This window comes from Xenopus tropicalis, chromosome 7, assembly GCF_000004195.4.
Source record: "Xenopus tropicalis strain Nigerian chromosome 7, UCB_Xtro_10.0, whole genome shotgun sequence".
Classification (NCBI taxonomy): domain Eukaryota; kingdom Metazoa; phylum Chordata; class Amphibia; order Anura; family Pipidae; genus Xenopus; species Xenopus tropicalis.
In genome coordinates, this window is record NC_030683.2 from 24,853,718 (window position 1) to 24,874,972 (window position 21,255).

At 43.1% G+C, this 21,255-nt stretch overlaps 1 protein-coding gene across 1 annotated transcript in view; it reads left to right on the forward strand.

Moving 5' to 3' along the window:
• The window catches only part of adam12 (ADAM metallopeptidase domain 12), a 317,400-nt gene that overhangs the window by 245,795 nt on the left and 50,350 nt on the right, over positions 1-21,255 (forward strand).

Consider the following 21,255-nt stretch of genomic DNA (forward strand, 5'->3'; position numbering starts at 1 on the left):
GCTGGACTGGTCTGAATTCAGACCCATAGTCACACACTATCATTTGTACCAATATCACCAAGAAGACATCACGCCAAGGTTTGCACCTCTTTATACAAAGAAGGCTTTTGCTATTTGAGCAGTTGTCTCAGGCTTTTTGCCTTCATGGCAGCAAGTTGGATACATGACAATGACAGATTGTGCATCCCAGACAGCACAGCTCTGATGGGGTTAACGTACCAGCTTTGCCGAAATATTAAGTAAATACCAAATTAAGTTTATGATTAGTTGCAAAAAGGTCACAGCTGCTGATTTCATGCAAGGTCTGAGCTTGGTATTTTCCTCTCGAGAATTCATTACGGATTCCCAGTTTTATATAGTTACACGGCGTAGTCAGCATAGCCACCTAATATCCAGTCCGGCAGCTTACGGAAATGCAATTATCTATATCATGTAAAAAGAGTGTTTGCGGAATGTTTAAAACATTTATTCAGCTGTTATTGTTGGGATTATTTCTGTGTGCACAATGTCAGAGTTTACAGATCACGGCAATCCTCCGCGACATGGCGTCTGTTACAGAAACCGCGCCGCAAGTTTTACTCCTTTACGCCATTAAATACAATTTACATAGGCTGCACGGGAGATTAAGAGATTTAGGAAATTAGCAGGATATCTTCGCAGTGTAATTTGTACAACTTAAATAATGTAATCAAGATTTTATGAATATGTGCACTGTGTAATTAGCAGGAAATCATTATACCCCCGGGAATAAATGGTTCTTGATTAATAAATAATCTCAATGGCCTCCCCAGATAGGGAGCAGGTATTATAATGTAACGGCATCTCTCTAACAGCAAATGCAATAATAACCAAAAAGGCGTAGGTGGTTTATTTACTTACTGCATATCTAAATTCCCAGATCCCTGGGATCTTATTAAGATCATCTCTCAGCCAGATTTATTTGGCTTTTCCTTTTTTACTGCTTTATCCGTTGCCAGTTGTGGCCAAAGTTTGCACCTTATGGTGTATGACCTGGCCCCCACTCATCTTTTTTACTGCTTGAACTTGGAATCAATAGAAGACCCTAGAATTTCTTTATTCTAATAAAGTGCAACATAGTCTTCTGAGCCATATGGTTACATATTAACAAAATTCCATCTTTCTATCATTTGTACAACATTGCTTCTCTAAATGTCACATATTAATTTAATATTTTTAGAACCGCTGCTGAAAACTGTACTTACCGAACGTCAAACCATTTGCATTACAAGCAAATTATAAGCCATTTACATAGGACTTTCTGCACAGCCCATTAGACAAGGAGAGAGGACAAACTGTGCCAGAAGGTGTATAGGAAAAGCAACATTCTATTTACAAGGAAACCTTTGCACAGACTCTAGTTTCCTTCCCAGACATGCTGTTTTGCATATGCAAAGTAAATGACACTGAGTTCAGCGTGGTTCTCTCACTATGATAAATAGCTTGTGCATCAATCCAAATCACAGCTTGGAGAAACTGTATTTCTTCTGTCATGCGGTAGATCCGATTCCTAAAGCTTATACTTACTCAAAAATAAATAATTATTAAGAATTTTGCTTCTCGGATTCAATATTTTGGGGTTTTTTGGTAACATTTGATATTATGATATCTAGCTACAACGACAATTTTAATGTATGTATGTATATCTTTATTTATAAAGTGCTACTTATGTACACAGCGCTGTACAGTAGAATACATTAATACAAACAGGGGGTTATTAAGATAATAGATAAATAGAAAGTATAACAATAAATACAAGATAAATACAGCTGCAGTAAGTTAAGAGTCGAGGACACAAGAGGAAGGAGGTCCCTGCCCCGTAGAGCTTACAATCTATATGGGAGGGGTAACTAACAGACACAAATAGGTAAATATAAGTGCTGTAGGTCACAGTGGGTGACATTACAATATAAGCCAGTTTCCAGATCAGGTGCTGGGCGAGTGCTCCAAAAGGTAGTCTTTAACCTTAGTTGTAAAAAGACTGGGGGAGGATTCTCTCCGGAGGAAATCAGGGAGGGCATTCCCAATGTAAGGGGCAGCAAGGCAGAAGGGTTTAAGGCGGGAAACAGCAGTAGTAGTTGGGGGCGCAACCAAACGGTTGCTCTGCGAGGAACGAAGGAGTCGGCCAGGAACGTACGGAGACACAAGGGAAGAGATGTAGTGAGGAGCAGAGGAATGGAGGGCTTTGCAGGTTAGAAGAAGTTTGTAAGATATTCTTTGTTTAACAGGAAGCCACGATAAAGACTTTAGCAGGGGAAGGGCCTGAACTCTCCTGGATGAGAGGAGGAGAATTCTGGCAGCAGTGTTTAATAAAGACTGTAGGGGGGAAAGATAGGAGTTAGGGAGGCCGGTTAATAGCAGGTTGCAGTAGTCCAGTCTTTTAATAAGAAACCACAGCCCTAACCAATGGATCATTGATGCTACATAAGCAAATGCTGCACATATTTGCTCTTCCCTTATCTTTGCATGGCATTCCTCTCCCTGGTTTTATTTATTATTCAACTAAAAATTAAGATTGTTGGGGAGAGAGAACTTGGGGAGAGGGAAGAGCAAAGTGCACCATCCTAACCCGAGGACATTGCTTGACAGGATTGGAATCTAGTTTCCTGTGTTCAAGACATATATTGGATCTCCCCACTTTATCTAAGAATATATATATGAAGATTTTCTCTTTCGTGTATGTGTATTTATGGATCTGGATTCAGGATAACATGGGGAGAGGAAAGCACAAACACTGTTTAGCATTTTGCTTATTACAAGATACAAAGATACAAAGGAAAGTATTATTTAGTTATAGTTTATAGTTATAATTTTTGTGCTATAATGAATTATATTTCCATATAAAGAATCCTTCTTTGGCCAATGCCTATATACTACTTAGCATGTGTATTGTCTAGTAACCAATCACCATTCAGTCTGCCTGCAACAGGCACTATAAAGCTCACCCCTCATGGCTGGTGTGTACCATTTTTGAAGCTGTTTGAACTACAATTCCCATCATGCCTTAGGTTAGCAACCTGCACTATGCTTAATCCCATTAGGGATTAAGGAAGGGAAGTGCCAGCAATAATAATAATACACAGATTTCCATCTGAGTGGGTTGCTAGAGGCATGACTGGAAACAACCCAATATGTTATTTAATACAATATATAGTGAGAGCGCTGAGGAATTTAGACACAAAGCGCAGCAAATATGTCCTCTCTGTGAACTCATTTCCCCTCGTTCTCGCTTTTCTGATGAGCTAAACAGTATGTAACAGCCAGTGTCCGGGGAATAATCTAATAGCAAGTTACTTAGCTGTGGTTGGGATATTTTAGTATTTTAGCCAAATGCTCCACTTTTTTTTTTCTAACATGTAATGCTATTAGTGTTTAGTTTTATGGCTGTTAAATGTTTATCTATGAATATGAGCGCCAGCGTTGCCTGCGGTGTTTTATAGATAAGGCAACAGCTTTAGATTCCATTAAGATGTTATTAAAATATGATCTGCATAAAGAATAAATTAGGGGGGTGGAACATGTAATGTCTCAGCTGGTGCCCCAGGTGCCACTATGTACTGTACAACCACATTATTAGTTATAGAAAAGGAAATGTAATTGAAAATGTAATTTCTCTGGATAAATACAATTATATTAAGCCAAGGGAGTTACGTTATAGGGGTCAGTTACTAAGTGCAGAGCAGGGTGCAAGGGGCAAAAACCATGAGCAATCTGCCATGTTTATTACACTTTATGTCCTGCCATGCACAAATCTGAATTTCTTCCGGTCTCTAACAAAAAATATTTACAATTCCACCCCATGAATAAAATACTGCCCGGGTTTAGTAGCATTGTATTCATAGGGGGTGTCTAATGTTTGTAATGATCTGTTACAATATGGAGCAGTTATATGGCTACCACTATTAGGGTGAAGACACACAGAGCTACTAGTAGCAGCTACTTGTCACAGCTACTAAAAAAGACAATGCTGATCATTTACTGATAATTGTCTCATTAGGGTTGATTCACTAAAGTGCGTTAAAACGAGCACTATTTATAGCGTGCGTTAAAAATTTTATCGTGTCTTAACGCACGATTCACTAAAAGGATACTTGCGTTAATTTAGACGCAATTCTGTTTGCGTTATTTAAGTCGCGAAGACTATTTTTGTGCGGTATTTGACGCAACATGCGCTAATTAATGCACGTGCACTACTTATCGCGTACACGCCATATTAGCGCTAAATTTATACATTTGGTTGCACACTATTTAACGCACGCGATATGTGACTCGACACATGCGATAATACTTTAGTGGATCACGACTTTTATTTGCGTCAATTTTAACGCAAAAAAGCATGAGATAACGCTTATCGCACATAAGTGAATCAACCCTTATGTGTGTTTTAGCAGAGGCAATTCTCAGTATTGTCTATGGCAGGATAGTTACTGGCATTTAGTAGCTGTGACAAGTAGCTGCTACTTAGTAGCTCGGTGTGTCTTCACCCTTAACAATGGGTCCAGGTGCTCATGACCCAGACCTTCAGCAAGGGAAGCAATACTTGACCATATGTAAAAACAGGCCATCACTGGTCCAGACCATAAAAGTCAAAGATTGAAGCAGCTGATAACTTTAAAGGAATTGTAGTTTATTTTACATCTTTAAATAATCACAAGGATAGCCTTGCGCATTTCGTGCCACCCAAGGGGCTCAATGATTAAGTTCATGAATGGTGGGCAGGAAGAAGCATGTAGGAACCCCTTTCTCCCACCACCTACCTGTCCCATAAGTTGTATGTCACTCAGATGTGCCAGTTAGGGAGTGCCAGCGGGCAGTTGGTAAGGGCAATATGGTGTTAGGGGGAGAGTGTAGCTGGACTGAGCAATAAGGAAGGGCTTTTGCATTATAGCACTGCAATATTAAGTACAGAAATGTAAAACAAAGTATAACAAAAAATAAAAACCAGTTGCAGATTGAATACCATTATCTGTTTTATATTTAAAATGCACTGTATGAGTAGGCTTGGCACAATGGAGTCTCTCAGTAGGAGTGTATGATTTAGTGAGGGGAGTCTGGCTAACACACTAGTCTATTGACTGATCTGTCTGGGGGAAATACAGGGATTTAATCCATGGATAGATATACTTTCAGCACTGACTCTTACATATATTCAGTAAGACAGTTCTGCATGTTCTTAATTTAAGCCATAGTGCCATCTATTGCTGTTAGTTGCCTTGCCATGCACCCACAGGAACATTTAGCATATTTAAACTGGGGCTCCCTCAGTAAAAGCAGGACTGACACCACATTTGTAGCAATGGCTTAAAGAAATACTGAAATGGGAAAACATGTTTTTTTCACAACCCATCAGAGCTTCTCCAGCAGAATCCTGCATTGAAATCTGTTTTTCAGAAACACAAACAGATTTTTTTAATATTTAATTTTGACATTTCCCTGGGTGCCATAGCCATGTGACCTGTGCTCTGATAAACTTCAGTCACACTTTACTGCTGAGCTGCAAGTTGGAGTGATATCCCCCCCCCCCCCCGCCAGCATCCGATCAGCAGAACAATGGGAAGGGAGCAAGATAGCAGCTCCCAGTAGGTATCAGAATAGCACTCAATAGTAAGAAATCCAAGTCTGGCTTGGGACTCCTCCAGTTACATGGGAGTAGGAGAAACAATAGGTTAGCTGAAAGCAGTTCTAATGTGTAGCGCTGGCTCCTTCTGAAATCTCAGACTCAGGCACAATGCACTGAGATGAATTTTGCTGAATGAATTATTTGCTATGTAAACACAATAATTTAAAAATGTAGAAGTACACCATAAAAATCATTACAGTATCCCTTTAAAGCAATTGCACCCTGTGCCAATAATCTTTGTTTGACTTTTAAGTTACAATGCAGTGTTGGCCATAGAGAGAATGGCCACAACAGTGTCTAAATGTTTGTAGTGGGTGTGCAAAGTGCATGGGTAGTTAGATCTAATTAGGTATTTAATTGTGTACCATACATATTTGGAAACTCTATCTGAACATTGCAGTTTCCCAACGTGAGCACTTGTTAGTAAGCATTAGCCTTAATCTACTGTATTTTTACCCCATGTTTACACAACTGGAAACATTGCTGCTAATGATATCCATATGGCAAGATCCCAGGAAATGTAATCCCTGCTAATCCTGTCTATTTGCTGTGTTTAACACCATCAAACATCGTCTTTCCCTGCATTATCCATCCCCTGACCTTGCGGTTATCTCGCATTTCACTGACTGCCAGAAAGAACTAGTCAGCTGGAGATTGTGCAAATCATGCAGATTGGTATTTTCTCATTGGAAATTTATGGTCAATTGTTTAAACAATATCATAGTGGGCTTTTATTTTACTTTCCATGACAACTTCCCCACTCATCTCCTTGACCTGGGTGTGAGGCCCCACCTGTTGCTACAGATTTAATGAGTGAGGGCATCTTTGCTTATGGAGTTTTCAGACATTTGTGCAATTACCTGTGCATGTGGGAATACCAGTTGGTCCATCAGGCAGGAATCAGGCAGGTCTGAAAATGTCACCGATGCATCATGTAGGGTAGTGCATGTTACACTGGAAGTTGAAGGAAGTGAAGAGGATTTGCAGTTCCTCTTCACTTCCTGTTGTTCTGATCATTCATTTATGATCGGAATAATATATGTTCTCCCATGGGCCGATTAGTTAGAGAGCATAAGACATCAACCACTCAGTTGTAATGGGAAACCACAGTACCTTAAGTAAAAATTTCAAAAATAAATTTGAAAACACTGTGAAGAGAAAGCCTCAATTGGAATCCAAACCCAAGGGCAGAAAGGCAGCAGTGTTAACCAACCACTGAAATCCAATAAAATTCATACTGAGAATATAGTCCTAATACCATTGAGTGTTGGATAGGGAATAGAGAAGAAATGCTCTAGGTCCCATCTTGAGGCCTTTAGGAACCTCTACTCACACCTAGATGTTCCTCAAGGCCTAAACATGAGACCTAGGGATTTCCTCTCTATGTGGTCCTTCCTAATGTTCCAAAACTACAACTTTCATGATATGTCTGAGAGTTTGAACCTACTGTACAGCTGGAGGGTCACATGATAAGGCTGATGTCCCATGTAGAGATTAGACGCCTGAGATAGATCTTTGGGCGACTAACCTTTCCTAAATGCCTTTCCTCCAGGAGGCATGGACCGAAGTGATGCGTAGGCCTTTCCATTGCTGATTCCCTTTGTTGCTGGTGGCATTTAGGAGAGATAAGTCGCACTTGGAAGCAGAGATCTATCGCGGGCAACTAATCTCTAAGTGGGACATCAGCCTAAACACCTCAAGTCACAGCCCAGCTCACCTCTACAGATAAACCTGCTTGTAAAGTCACATAACAAGCACCTGGAAATGAAAATTCCACTGTTGACATTAGTTATCAAATTAGGGATTTTTTCAGCAAACAAACAAGGCAATGTATCCGCTGAGGAAATTACTGCCATTGTTAGGAAAAGCCAAAAACAGAATAGGAAGCAGCTTGACGTTCCCGGCTAAACACAGTAACAACGTGACCTATCTGTGGCAGGGAGGCTGGCGTCTGCTATCTGTTGTTTGCTGAGCATTTTGCCATGTAATCTTCTTACAGTATTACTGACTACAAAGCACAAAGGAATAAACACAAAACAAGAATTAGTACGAGCCCTTAGTCAAATAACACTGGTGCGGCCCAACACTGATTGTATTATCTTTGTGCTACATTGAAATCTTTTCGATAGTAAAGTTTTTTTAAGACGTATCCCTTACAATGTAAATAACCCAAACAGCAGTAGAGCTGAATATCTGTGGATTATTGTTTGCATTTGATTCTCTGGACACAAGTCTGGTGCAACTATTAATGCAACCCACTGTAGGAACCCCTGGAGCTACTGGGTTCCCCAAAATTAATAAGCACAGTTGTTCACCTTTCATCAGACAGACATGATGGTTGGCAACCATTAGAAATGAAAGTAAAGAAGCATATTAATTGCAAAAAATGACTCTCCATTTGCCCATTTTAGAGCATCCTCACTTGCAGGTGCATTTATAAATCACCCCTTACACATGGAGGTAATGTAATAGCAGCGTAGAAGCATATTCATGCTCTTTGCAAGGTCAGTCAGAACAACATAAAGGCAGCCATACCTTGTGCCGCCCCTTGTACGTTCTCCTATTCAGCCCATCAGGCTTGGACTAGAATTCAAAATGGGACCTGGAATTTCAAGTACATAAAGGCCAAACGGCCCCTGACCAGCCTACTAAATAGTGACTGTCTATGGCATATTACAGCAGCCCCTTTAGCATTTGCCAGAATCCACAGATTGCCAGTCCGGGCCTGCCGTCTAAGGGCCAATTGGTCGTAGGGTGTAAAGGCCCCCATGGACCGATTCAGCAGCTAATCGGCCCGTGTATGGGAAGAAAGGAGCGGCCTGGCCGACCGATATCTGGCCTGAAATTGGCCAGATATCGATCGGCCAGGTTAGAAAATCCAGTCGGATCGGGGACCGCATCGGCTCGTTGATGCGGTCCCCGAACCGACTGCCCATGGCCGCAAACGATTGGATTTTTTTTTTTTAAAGCAACTTCCTACCCAATATCGCCCACCCGTAGGTGGGGATATCGGGTAAAGATCCGCTCGCTTGGCGACATCGCCAAGCGAGCGGATCTTATAGTGTATGGGGACCTTAAGAAATGAGCCTATCTATGGCCTCCATAGATTGTTTTTTGAATTGTGGTGGAAAAACAGCACAACACTTTGATAAAATGCACCCCGAAACACGGACAGAACATACAAACACTACAAGTTGTGGTTGGAATCAAACCCATTGTGTCAATTTTAGAGCACCCAACCTTGCAGGTACCTTAAAATAAATAACCTCTTGGCTATTTTATTACAAATATGGGTAATGTAGTAGAAGCTCAAAGTTTACACTTGTTCTAGTAACCCATAGAGACCAAACATCAAGTAGCATTTACTAGTCTCCTGATTGCTTTGAGGTACTAGACATGGTCCAAACTTTGAGGCTATTGCATTTCTCCAGTAATGTGCAACATCAGTACCCCGACCAATGCCCTCTACTTCTGGGCCACTACCTGTTGATCCGAATCAAAACCCCAACCAAGAGGTACCTGCAAACAAAATGATGTATTTGTTAAAGTTGCATATTGATTCTACACAAGCTACAACAATACGAGGCAGAGCTCCTTTAAAATCTCCAGCTGTATAAATGAGGCGGGTGGGTTGTCACTCACAGGATCTGTGTGTTCCGTTTAATGATGCAGAATTTTTTAGGTCAGGGACAGCAGTTCTGCAAGTCTCCAGCTGTCAGAGCTTCCTCCAGTGAAACTTAGCAGGGATATTAATTTGGTTTTGTCAGGGAGGATTAAAGTGGGTTTTTTTTTAACAAAAAGAATGCCACTTTTTCCTTTTACATTCTGTTAAATTGCTATCAGAATATCTGTTTGCGTGCATTGTTGTCATGCTTGGTATGATATGGAGATCCCTGATATGATAGGTGCTGCCAAACTTCTATTCAGTCTAATTATGACAATGCATGGGGGTTTCATTTACGGACTGGTAAAGGCTACAACCTCGTAGCCAGAGCCTAATAATTCCCTGGAAGCATATTCTGCTCCAGTGTGGCTAATGCTGAGAGAAAGGGGCTCATAAATGAGCTTTTGTTAAAGGAAAAGTTGTCATTTTCTCTACCTTCTTTATTTTGCTTGAATTCTTCATACTGCAGCTGTATCCAACACATTCAGGGCTGCTCTCATAGCTTTGTTAATAAAAGACATTAAAACGTTTGAGTCTCTTTTCAGGACAGATAAGGGATTTTAATGAGCTCTTTAATCTGTTTAAGTGGTTCTACTAAGCTTAAATAGACAAAAGGAAGAACAACAGTAATTGAAGAAAGATCTTCATTCAGGGCTTTTATAGTAAGAACAGACGTTTAGTTTTGCTTATGGGAATTAATGGAAGCAAGTCTTGTGCAGCTATTGGTACAACCCACTGTGGGAACCCTGGAGCCACCGGCAGGTCCAGTGTGGAAGTAGCTCTAGGTTTCCCCAGGGTCAATAGCCCCAGAGTCGTGCACTGTAGATACAAGGATATTAATGAATTGTTCCAATATGCGCTCTCCATTGTGCCCATTGTGTTCATAAATGACCCCTAATGAATCTCCTTTCTCTGGATCTGTACAGAATAGATTATTCTCTGTTTATTATATATGCTTTATTATATTTATACTATACTTTATTTTTTATATAATTTCTTTGGGATCCTTACCACTTAACCTATTATCCTGCAGTGACCTAATAATATATATAATTGCACGGCCTCACTTTGTTCTGTACTTCTCAATCTTTTCTGTGAAGGATGAGCCTCCACCAACATAGTGGTTCTTCATAACCAAGCCTTCATCAACAATTCTAGCTCTCTGGAACATCACTGACATTAGTTCTAGATCAGGAACGCCCACCAGTGTTCCCACCTCACTAACATTCGATATAAATGAGGGGAATTTAAGTTTACCACAAGATCTGGGCCATAGCTGCACATGTACAGTAGGATCAGACATGCCAGCCTGTAATACTCTGTAGCCCTACCCTTGAGAAAACTATATAGAAATGAGGAAAAGTCAAGTTTACCACAAGACCTGGGCCAAACCTGCACATTTATAGTAGGATCAGATTGTAAGTTCTACGGGGCAGTGACCTCCTTCCTACTGTGTCTCATACCACATGGCACTTATTCCCTGTGCATTTATATATATGAATTGTATTTATTTATTATAACACTTGTCCTCCCTGTGTGTAATTGTGTATATTGTAAGATTGTACAGCGCTGCGTACCCTTGTGGCGCTTTATAAATAAAGTTATACATACACATACATACATCAGACATGCCAGCCCGTAATCCTCTGTAGCCCTACCCTTGAGAAAACTATATAGAAATGAGGAAAAGTCACGTTTGCCACAAGACTTGGGCCAAACCTGCACATTTACAGTAGGATCAGACATGCCAGCCCGTAATCCTCTGTAGCCCTACCCTTAAGAAAACTTGATATAAATTAGGTAAATTCCAGTTTACCACAAGACCTCGGCCATAGCTGCACATTAACAGTAGGATCAGACATGCCAGCCTGTAATCCTCTGTAGTTATGTGGCAGTAGGGTTTCCTGGTGCACACTTGGAACATGATCACTATGAATAGCATCTGTCAACAGAAAGAATACATAGAACAAAAGCATTTCAGATAAAAAGTCTGAATGAGACGTGGGGCAATGTGTATGTACCAAGTTATAAGCCCTCACTCTCCAAGCCTAACTCCCCTCACGTTGATGCATTAAGGAACAATGGAGATAAAGTCAAGAAGCTCCTAGGTTCGCCGGACTCCAGCTTTGCCTAAACTCTGCAATAGTTTAACTGCTGGAGGTTTTAATAATCACTTACAGTGTGGTAAGAAAAACACAAAACATTCCGCATCGTGTGAGGGACTAATCACTCAGCATGGTTCCACAGCACCACAGAAGAGGTACAACATGCATAAACAGGTTCTTTGTCGGAGCTCTTAATTTCTCCGCAGAGCATGGAGATAAGCATTTCACACGCCGCGTGACTCACTGCTCCTGGCAGAAGCCGAAATTTGTTGTCGTGTGGGTGTTTCAGCAAATAAATTGCTAGGAACAATAAACATCTTTCATTTCTGTTCCAAACGTTTATCGTGCAGAATGCATGTACGGAAAGGTGTGGGAAGGAGAATGTTTTTATTCACCTGGGATATAAATGGCACCGAGTGGAAAGTTCTCAGATAAAAACTCCGCTGAATCAGTATCATTGTGCCATAAACTGATCAATAAAAAAAACATGTACGATGTATAGGGATCAGTTTCATACAGAACAAAGCACGCGGGGGCAAGCTTGTGTAATGTTCTTGAGCAACCGCTAAGCGGGAGCAATATAAATTCTTAGATATTTCATGCAAACTCTACTGCAATGTTATTTTACCAGAATTCTGTACATTTGCGTCTTGCATTGTTCACAACTCAGACATTGTAGTCGCTCGCATTGTTCACCTCTTCACATCTCAGACAGAATGTAGGAGCAGTGCTAGCATTGTGTTTTTGTGTGTAATGCAATACAGATTGTTCATCTTGGAATGGTCATGATCAGATACTTACATAGACATGATAGGTTTTCCTGTCTCCTTCACTACTCTGCATGTCCTGCTCTATGTGCCATACTCTGCCTGCTCTATGCTACCTGCCCTATGCACTCTGTGTGCCATACTCTGCCTGCCTTATGCTGCCTTTATGTGACATACTTTGCCTGCCCTATGCTGTCTGTGTGTGCCATACTTTGTCTGCCCTATGCTGCCTGTGTGTGGCATACTCTGTCTGGCCTACGCTGCCTGTGTGTGCCATACAGTACTCTCCCTGCCCTATGCTGCCTGTGTGTGCTACACTCTGCCTGCCCTATGCTGCCTGTGTGCCATACTCTGCCTGCCCTATGCTGCCTGTGTGTGCCATACTCTGCCTGCCCTATGCTGCCTGTGTGTGCCATACTCTGCCTGCCCTATGCTGCCTATGTGTGCCATATTCTGCCTGCCCTATGCTGCCTGTGTGTGCCATACTCTGCCTGCCCTATGCTGCCTGTGTGTGCCATAATCTGCCTGCCCTATGCTGGCTGTGTGTGCCATACTCTGCCTGCCCTATGCTGCCTGTGTGTGCAATACTCTGCCTGCCCTATGTTGCCTATGTGTGCAATACTCTGCCTGCCCTATGCTGCCTTTGTGTGCCATACTCTGCCTGCCCGATGCTGCCTGTGGGAGGTGAACCTGGCAGGGTTTTTTTCTGGGAGTTTGTTAGCATTTGGGAACAGTTGTTAGGGGGTCCTAAGGTGTGTAATTATGTAATGGGGGTTGCTGGGTTACCCACAGGGTAGGATGAGCCATAAGGATTTAAGGGTGTGGCTTAATATGATTTAATAAACTTCTTTCACATATGATTTAAGGGTGACATCCCTGCAGTGAGCACCAAACCATTTGGGTTTTTGCTGTGCTACCTCTATTAATGTGGGTATGGTGGGTATGAATAATAATGAATTATTTTTGATCATGTTTTTTCAGATTTTAAAAAGAAAGTGTGGCTGTTAACCAAGATTCTTATTTGATTCCCAGACTTCTTTGTACCAGAAGGTCACATCTAAGTATTACATTGACAGAATGGTATTATATCATAGGCAGCAGTGCATCTAGGGAACAAAAGCTAACCTTCCCTATAGACTTTGCAGGACAATGACATGTTTCGTTCTAGTTAAAGGGGATATGGTTTATGTCTGTTCTATACCATAAAATAACAGAAAGTAAAGCAGTTTTGGTGCCAAATCTTTTCGGTCCAATTTAGGCCTTACATAGCCTTCCCTCATACTCAGCCTCAGCTTCCAAATGCCAACTTTAAGAGTTGGTACAAATTCAAATATTCTCTGCTTTATAACTGAAAATCTAGGTGATAATGCCGCTTCTTTGCTGCCCATATATCCCTGGATTTATAAAGATGGACTTTTAACTTCCACCACCATTCTTGCTCTTATGTGGCATCTCTTTCAGAAGATCTCAGGCACCTGTGCAATAGCTTAATAATGATGGGTAGGTCCATATTTAGTTTTAGCAGGGCACATAGCACTGATACTGTCTAAAGTCAAATCTAGGGACACATGAGCCATAATTGTCCTTCAGGAAGAAAATAAAGTTTGTCTCTTTCCAAAAAAACGTTCCTTGATGGTTTTTGATGGTTTTTCCTTTTCATTGGTCAGTTAATGATTATTTAGGTAGATTCTATTTGCATGACATATTAAGTTATACCAACAGCCAAGGTTTTGAGTTAACAGACAGAGGACAACTGGAGCTGAACTGCTGGCGAAGCATAATGGGAGTTGTCAAGCTGGCTGAGAATGATGGGTGTTGCACTGTAACTCAAACTGGAAGACACTGTTCTCCTCCCTTATCTACTCTCAAAGCCATTAGTGAATTGAAAGCCAATATTAATGAGACAAATAGGAAGAATTAACTGCTACAGGGTGGATCCGTGTCATCCCTCTTAGTCAATATATTTTCCATGATATCGGTTTCCGGGCACGTTTTGCACTGCTGGCCAGCACATTACCTGCAGCTGTTCAGGTCCACCCAAAATAAAGATATATTCCCAGGTTTCACGAGTGTCACATTAAATAGTATATTAGATCATTTTCTGGCTGATTCATATTGGGATAAACCATCAATTTGCTACAAGGTGGTACCTTTATTGAATCAAACTTTTAAAAAATTATGTAAAGTAAAAAACAACCTTTATTGATCCATCATCTAAAATATACAAACCCAACCAACCAGTATACATTGGCCATGCCCAAAATGTAATCTGACCAACCGCCAGGGCTTTTAGGTCACTCCTACTTGCTTCTTGTTGGGGAATAATAACTAAATAGGAAATTGTGGATGGTTATAGACAGGGGCACCTTATGCAAGACCAGAACTGCAATCTGGATAGAAGCTCAAGTTGAACTAATAATGTTTTCACTTCTTAGAAAAAGGGAAATATAAATGTAGGGGTTTACCAAAAACGGGCCCTTAGGACAGGAACCCCTAGGACAGGCCACAGAGTGGTGCTGGGAAACAGGGACACTGGGATGACTGGGTTGTTAATAGTTAATAGGGAGTACACCTGTAGTACGGGTTATGGCCACAGGGTGGTGCATAGGCCCATATAAGGGAAGCGGCCAAGTGAGTTGGTTGGTTAGTCCAGGGACTGCTCCAGTAGTGGAGTGAGTGCCCCGGGCATAGTTCTTAGATAGGAGTTCTGTAATAGATCGCTCTAGGAGTGATATGTAGGACAGCTTAGTTTAGAATGGGCGGACATGGCCCCTCCAGGAGTAGTAGCGAGGTTAAGACCTCCCGGCGTTATATCAGCCGGAGTGCAGGGAACTAAGTGGCTAGGTAGTTGGAGCAGGTCACCGCTAGTCCAGGAGGCCGGATCTGAGGATGCCCAGTGAGAGTACCGGTGTGGGTCCCTGTGGGGTAACGTCCTAGCGTGAGTACCGGGGGAACTCTATGGTAGAGTGTCTTGCCGTGAGTACCGGGGAGAGCCCCTAGAGGGGAGCACATGTCGGGAGTACCATTGGGTAGGCCAACAGGGGATGGTACTCAATGAGACGTATGGAGATATACCCTGCACTGTATACTATTGATAAGCTGCTCCTGGAGAGGTGTCCGTCCAATAAACCTTTTCATTTACTTTATTCATATTACTTTGTGGTGAGATCTATTAGCCCGGAGGGGCATACCAACCTATGAAGTTTCCAGGGGGTAGGATACAGATCCATACCACCATCCCTGGGTGGAGGCACGCCATTTTAAGGGAGAATCCCTTGTAAACCCCCATAGTAAGCGGGGGCTCAGGACTCTCGTAGCGCCAAGGATAGTGCTCCACAAGGTAGTGCCACGGGAAAATACCAAAGGTGGGCTACATTTGGAGGCACTGCTGAGATCGTTTTGAGAACTGTTTATCAGACAGGGTCCTAAGGGAACTGTGGCCTAGAGTGTCTGTTGCACCCTTTTTCCGACCGGGCTAGATTTGGGCCACCCTGATCCGCATCCCAAGGTGGGATTTGGCGTGAAAGAGGAGCAAGGCAGCTCCTAGCCAATAGGATTGCAGGAAGACTGGCGCCAAGAGAGAGCCGGGGAAACTACCTAATTTGCATACCGACCGCCCCGTGAGGTTCAGCGGCCAATAGGAAATGCTAGAAAGTGCGCCAAGGGCTGAGGAAAGTGACGATGCCAGTTGACGTCACGGCGGCCATTTTGGGACTTTCTCAGTTGATAGTGAGTCGCGAGAGTAAGCTCCTCTACGATTTCACAGCAAGCATGTCGATCAAGTCCGGAAGTGAAAGAGGGAGTGAGACACCCCTGCTTTCTAGAACGGAAGATGGTAGCCTGTATGATGCCAATATTCGCTACGTGTGGCTAGGATCTTTTGTGGAGAAGCCCACGCAGTTGGGAGAATTCATCATGGTGCCAATATGTGGTGATTGCGGGGCCGAAGCCCATTCAGCCCTAAAACAGGCTCTGGGTCGCTGCCCAAGCTGTGGACACAGATGTTGGATGGGACCTCTGAGAGATGATAAGCTGAGCGGTGGATACGGAACCACGCTGGCAATGTTGGCGACTCTAAATACTAGCCAGCCAAGTCCGGCCGTGTATGGGCGATACCTAGGGGACGGTGATCTTACCCTGGTGTCCGGACCACTACAGCTGTATCCCTGGAAGGTGGAGATCTCGGGTTCAGTAGCCTCAGGGGACGTAAGTAATGAAAAACCCCAGGGGGTGAATGATGAGTCCCAAGGTCGGGAACCCCAGGCAGATCGGGTAGAGAGTGAGCCCGCGGCCATTTTACCCGAAGCCCCAGGTACCAGTCCAGCCCAGGCTACGGTTGAGGCAGAACCCCAAGGGGTGCAGCAAGGCCCGGAGGAGGCCGAGCAGAGTCCCGAGCCCACTAGTGATAAAGGGGGACCACCTGAAGTAAAGTCTCTACCGCCCTATATAGAGGTTCTCAAAAAGAGGAATGAAGCCTCTGAAGGAGCCAATGGGGCAGCTAGTACTCCTAATCCCGGATGGGATAACCTGGAGGAGACTGAGGAGGAAGACATCTATAGTCCTCAGTTGTTTAAACTGCCCAACAGCATCCTAGCTCCTAGAAAAATTACTAAAGAGGAGGAGAAGGACTTCTGGGTCCTGCCTGGTAAGGGTGACCCCGATATATTCTGCCGAGTGTCCCGGATACAGCGGGTCATGAATTACAAGATATTTAGGCTATGGGGATACTATATGCCGTACGCACCCCTCTGGGTGTATGATAAAATGGAGTCCCTAATGGACGATTGGGTGGTGGCGGAGATAGCAGCCAAGGAAAAGAAGGCTGGGAAGTGCCTGTACCACGCTGATCCCCTGAAGAAAATGGCGGCCTGGAAGTTTGTCAGGGCGCTGGAAAAAGAGTGGTGGTGGGGCCGCACTGTGCTACGCCACACCGTATATAGCTGCGGGAGGAAGAGCCCAGAGCCGCGCTATTTTAGTACGGAAGTTGAATTGCCCAGTGGGGTACAAGTGGAAAAGCCACACCCTTGCTACTACGCTTCATATATTGATATTCAGATGCGTTTTGCGTATATGGTGTAAGAGAGGGTCTTCTATGGGACTTGTTTAATCCCAGGAGGGAGTTCTTCAGTTAAGGGGTGAGTGACACCTACAGTTCAGGTGTGCCCCTCAGGAGGGACTTATCCTTTTCCCAGGAAGGAACCGTCGGTGATGGGTAAGGAACACCCACCCCGCTGCCAACCGGCTGGTTGGGAGGAAAGTGCTGCTCCTGTCACGATTCCCGGAGGGGAGATTCTGAGTTAGCCCAGGAGGGCGCAAGTTTGCCAGATGCTCACCCGTTGGTGGATGAACGGACCCAGGGTGCTGATCGCCTTGGGAGCTGGACTCCCTCAAAGAGGAGGGGGGGCCAAGAAGAAATTACTTTGCTGTGAAATAAAGAAATTGTTGATTTGGGCAATAATTTGTCCTTTGTGTGTCTTTGAGTGTGAGATGTCTAAAGGGACAGAGACTCTTGTGGGACTTTCACAAAGACTTTGGAGGGTGGGAATGTGTTATGTCTCACTTTTCCTTTTCAGTCATCCATTGTACCCTGGCAGTCTCCTGGAGGAACTGTGAAGCGTGATGTGAAACCAACATGGTAAATGTATTGTATTTAGTAGAATGTGTGTCAGCCAGGAGGTGACAATTTTCTTGTAGGGGGAGAATGTAGGGGTTTACCAAAAACGGGCCCTTAGGACAGGAACCCCTAGGACAGGCCACAGAGTGGTGCTGGGAAACAGGGACACTGGGATGACTGGGTTGTTAATAGTTAATAGGGAGTACACCTGTAGTACGGGTTATGGCCACAGGGTGGTGCATAGGCCCATATAAGGGAAGCGGCCATGTGCTAAGTGAGTTGGTTGGTTAGTCCAGGGACTGCTCCAGTAGTGGAGTGAGTGCCCCGGGCATAGTTCTTAGATAGGAGTTCTGTAATAGATCGCTCTAGAAGTGATATGTAGGACAGCTTAGTTTAGAATGGGCGGACATGGCCCCTCCAGGAGTAGTAGCGAGGTTAAGACCTCCCGGCGTTATATCAGCCGGAGTGCAGGGAACTAAGTGGCTAGGTAGGTGGAGCAGGTCACCGCTAGTCCAGGAGGCCGGATCTGAGGATGCCCAGTGAGAGTACCGGTGTGGGTCCCTGTGGGGTAACGTCCTAGCGTGAGTACCGGGGGAACTCTATGGTAGAGTGTCTTGCCGTGAGTACCGGGGAGAGCCCCTAGAGGGGAGCACATGTCGGGAGTACCATTGGGTAGGCCAACAGGAGATGGTACTCAATGAGACGTATGGAGATATACCCTGCCCTGTATACTATTGATAAGCTGCTCCTGGAGAGGTGTCCGTCCAATAAACCTTTTCATTTACTTTATTCATATTACTTTGTGGTGAGATCTATTAGCCCGGAGGGGCATACCAACCTATGAAGTTTCCAGGGGGTAGGATACAGATCCATACCACCATCCCTGGGTGGAGGCACGCCATTTTAAGGGAGAATCCCTTGTAAACCCCCATAGTAAGCGGGGGCTCAGGACTCCTGTAGCGCCAAGGATAGTGCTCCACAAGGTAGTGCCACGGGAAAATACCAAAGGTGGGCTACATAAAAAATGATGGTATTTTCGCTGTTTAATAGTTCTGTATTTTCCTGCTTGTTGGAGCAACCTAGTTCCTTAGGATGATGTGACTTGCAACCATATGCCAGTGATCAGTTTTTCCCATAAATACTTTTGTCCTTCAAGGACTATTAGGTTAGGTTAAACCAGGGGTGGGCAAACTTTTTGGCTCAGGGGCCACACTGACTTACTGACAGGCCAGGCCGGGCCAGCATTACGCCATTTCCGCTCGTCAGTCCCCAGACGCCAAGTCTCATGTGATGAGACTTGCGGAGTCGGCGGGCTGGATTAAAAAGACCAACGGGCTAAACTATTAGGTTTAATGGATGAATAACTAGATAGTCTTATTATTCATGTAACAAGTAAAATCCAAAAAGTAGTAAAAGGTATACTGTCTATATACTGACTCTCATCAGTGCCAACATATGTCCACACTCCATTAAAGTTGGATTGTAAGCTCTTTGGCATGGGGCCTATTTTCCCCTTGCTTAGATACCTGATTCCCAAATAAACCATCAAAATCCTTTTTTTGAAACCCGCTAAGTTGTTTCACTATGTAAAACTTTATTTATTTAGAGAGCAGACGTACTGTAGTACATACAAAGCCTTTGCAGTTCCGCACTTATTGGCACTGAAATAAATGGTACTTTTCATTTTTATTTGCCTGCATTGACGGGCTGACAAGTTTTGTACTGCTTTTATACCGGTAGCATTATTTTCTTTGTAGTCATTTTCAGTTCCTGCACTGTGTGTTTTTAAACAGAAACTCCTGCCAAAAGTTGGCTGAAAATATATTTTAGGCCTAGGTGGAGCACACTAAAGGCTTAGAGAGACCCAGCCTTCCCCACATAGGGCCAAATGCAATCCATCTTTAAGTATTTACACATTCCCAGAGAATACAAGCTTGTTATTGGCCGCACCTAATACACAGGGTGCCCTAATGCATTCATTCTGGCAACAACTAATGCACGAGGAGAGAAAAAGGATGTCATATATCAAATACGCTGAAATGGTCTTTCTAGCCCCTGTCTTTTTATAGATCCAGTGCCAAACAATACAATGTATATTTTATCATAAATCTGTCCTTAACACATTGGCCTCTGCAATCTCAGTTTGGTAGTAAATGAAATATTTACGAACACAATGTTCTTTTTACGCGCCACATCTGCTTTAAGCTGTGCCCGTCTTTTAGCTTGAAAAGTTCACGTATTTTTGTGTTTAATATACAGAATTTTAAATGTATTGTTATGATCTAAATGTACTTCCCTTCATTAGACTGTATACAAGAAACAATTATTCTTAATAAAAAAACTTAGAGTAGAGTTTGTTCTATAATATAAGTTTTAGGTGAGGTTTGGGAGAAAAGAATTCAGGTGCCTAAATATCCCATGCCAGAAAAGGTACTGGGAATGCTGGCAGCTTTCAATATTTTATCTAGAGGTGTAATTTATTGTTTTTCCATTACCCTATAGAATTATTGTTACTGTCTTTATAATAATGCTTTACAGCCTCTCTTACACCCCCCCACTATAGAGACACAACTGAGAATGGCAACAGGACTGGACTCGGTGTAGAACTGATAGGAATGCATAGACAGTAGACAATTCCCACAAAGAAATTAACAGAACCAACCAACGGAACCAGGTCAGAGGACGGGGCAGGCAGCAAGGACTGAAGCTAGAAATCAGGCTGGGGATCAGGAACCAGATAGGCAAGAATATACAGGGTTCAGCAACGAGGGATGCAATCCAAAATTGCATACTCAGAGTCTTTATCAACAGGTTCAGAACGCTGTGTAAGAAACTGAAGAACCTGTTTAAACTAAACCATAGAAATGAATATGGCTAGAAATGCCATATTTTATAAACTGAACTTCTTGCACTAGCCTGTGGGCTCAATGTGTGGATTTCATTTAATAAGATGAGTAGAAAGGGACAGTAGATGGCACAGTGTATCTATGTAAGAATGTAAAAAATGTAAAAATGATCCAGGTCTGTACAGTTATAATCTTGGACTTTGTTAGAAGTGTCAGTGTGCTCTGGGCAGCTGTTGAGAAGCTCAGCTTATGGGTCATTCAAATCATCAAGTATGAGTTTTGCCTGTTGTATAATCTGATGCTACAGGACTGATTATTAAATTCTAATGCAAATTGCACTGGTTTAAGAGGTACCATGTACTAGTAATCTGTATTATTTACTAATCAGCCTTAGAGCATGTGCAGTGAATCAGCAGACAAAAAGTATATGGAGCTACTGGGGGCATCTTTGGGGGCACAGATCGTCCCTGCTAAAGGGCTGGTGTTGCCTTGGGCTGGTGTAGAACCCCAAAACATAATGTACACAATTTCTGCTCTGCTTCTTTCTTAAGCTTGTAAGCAATAACTACAGCAGAACCCCAATATTACGTCCCCGGATGTGACACCATTTTGTCATGGTCC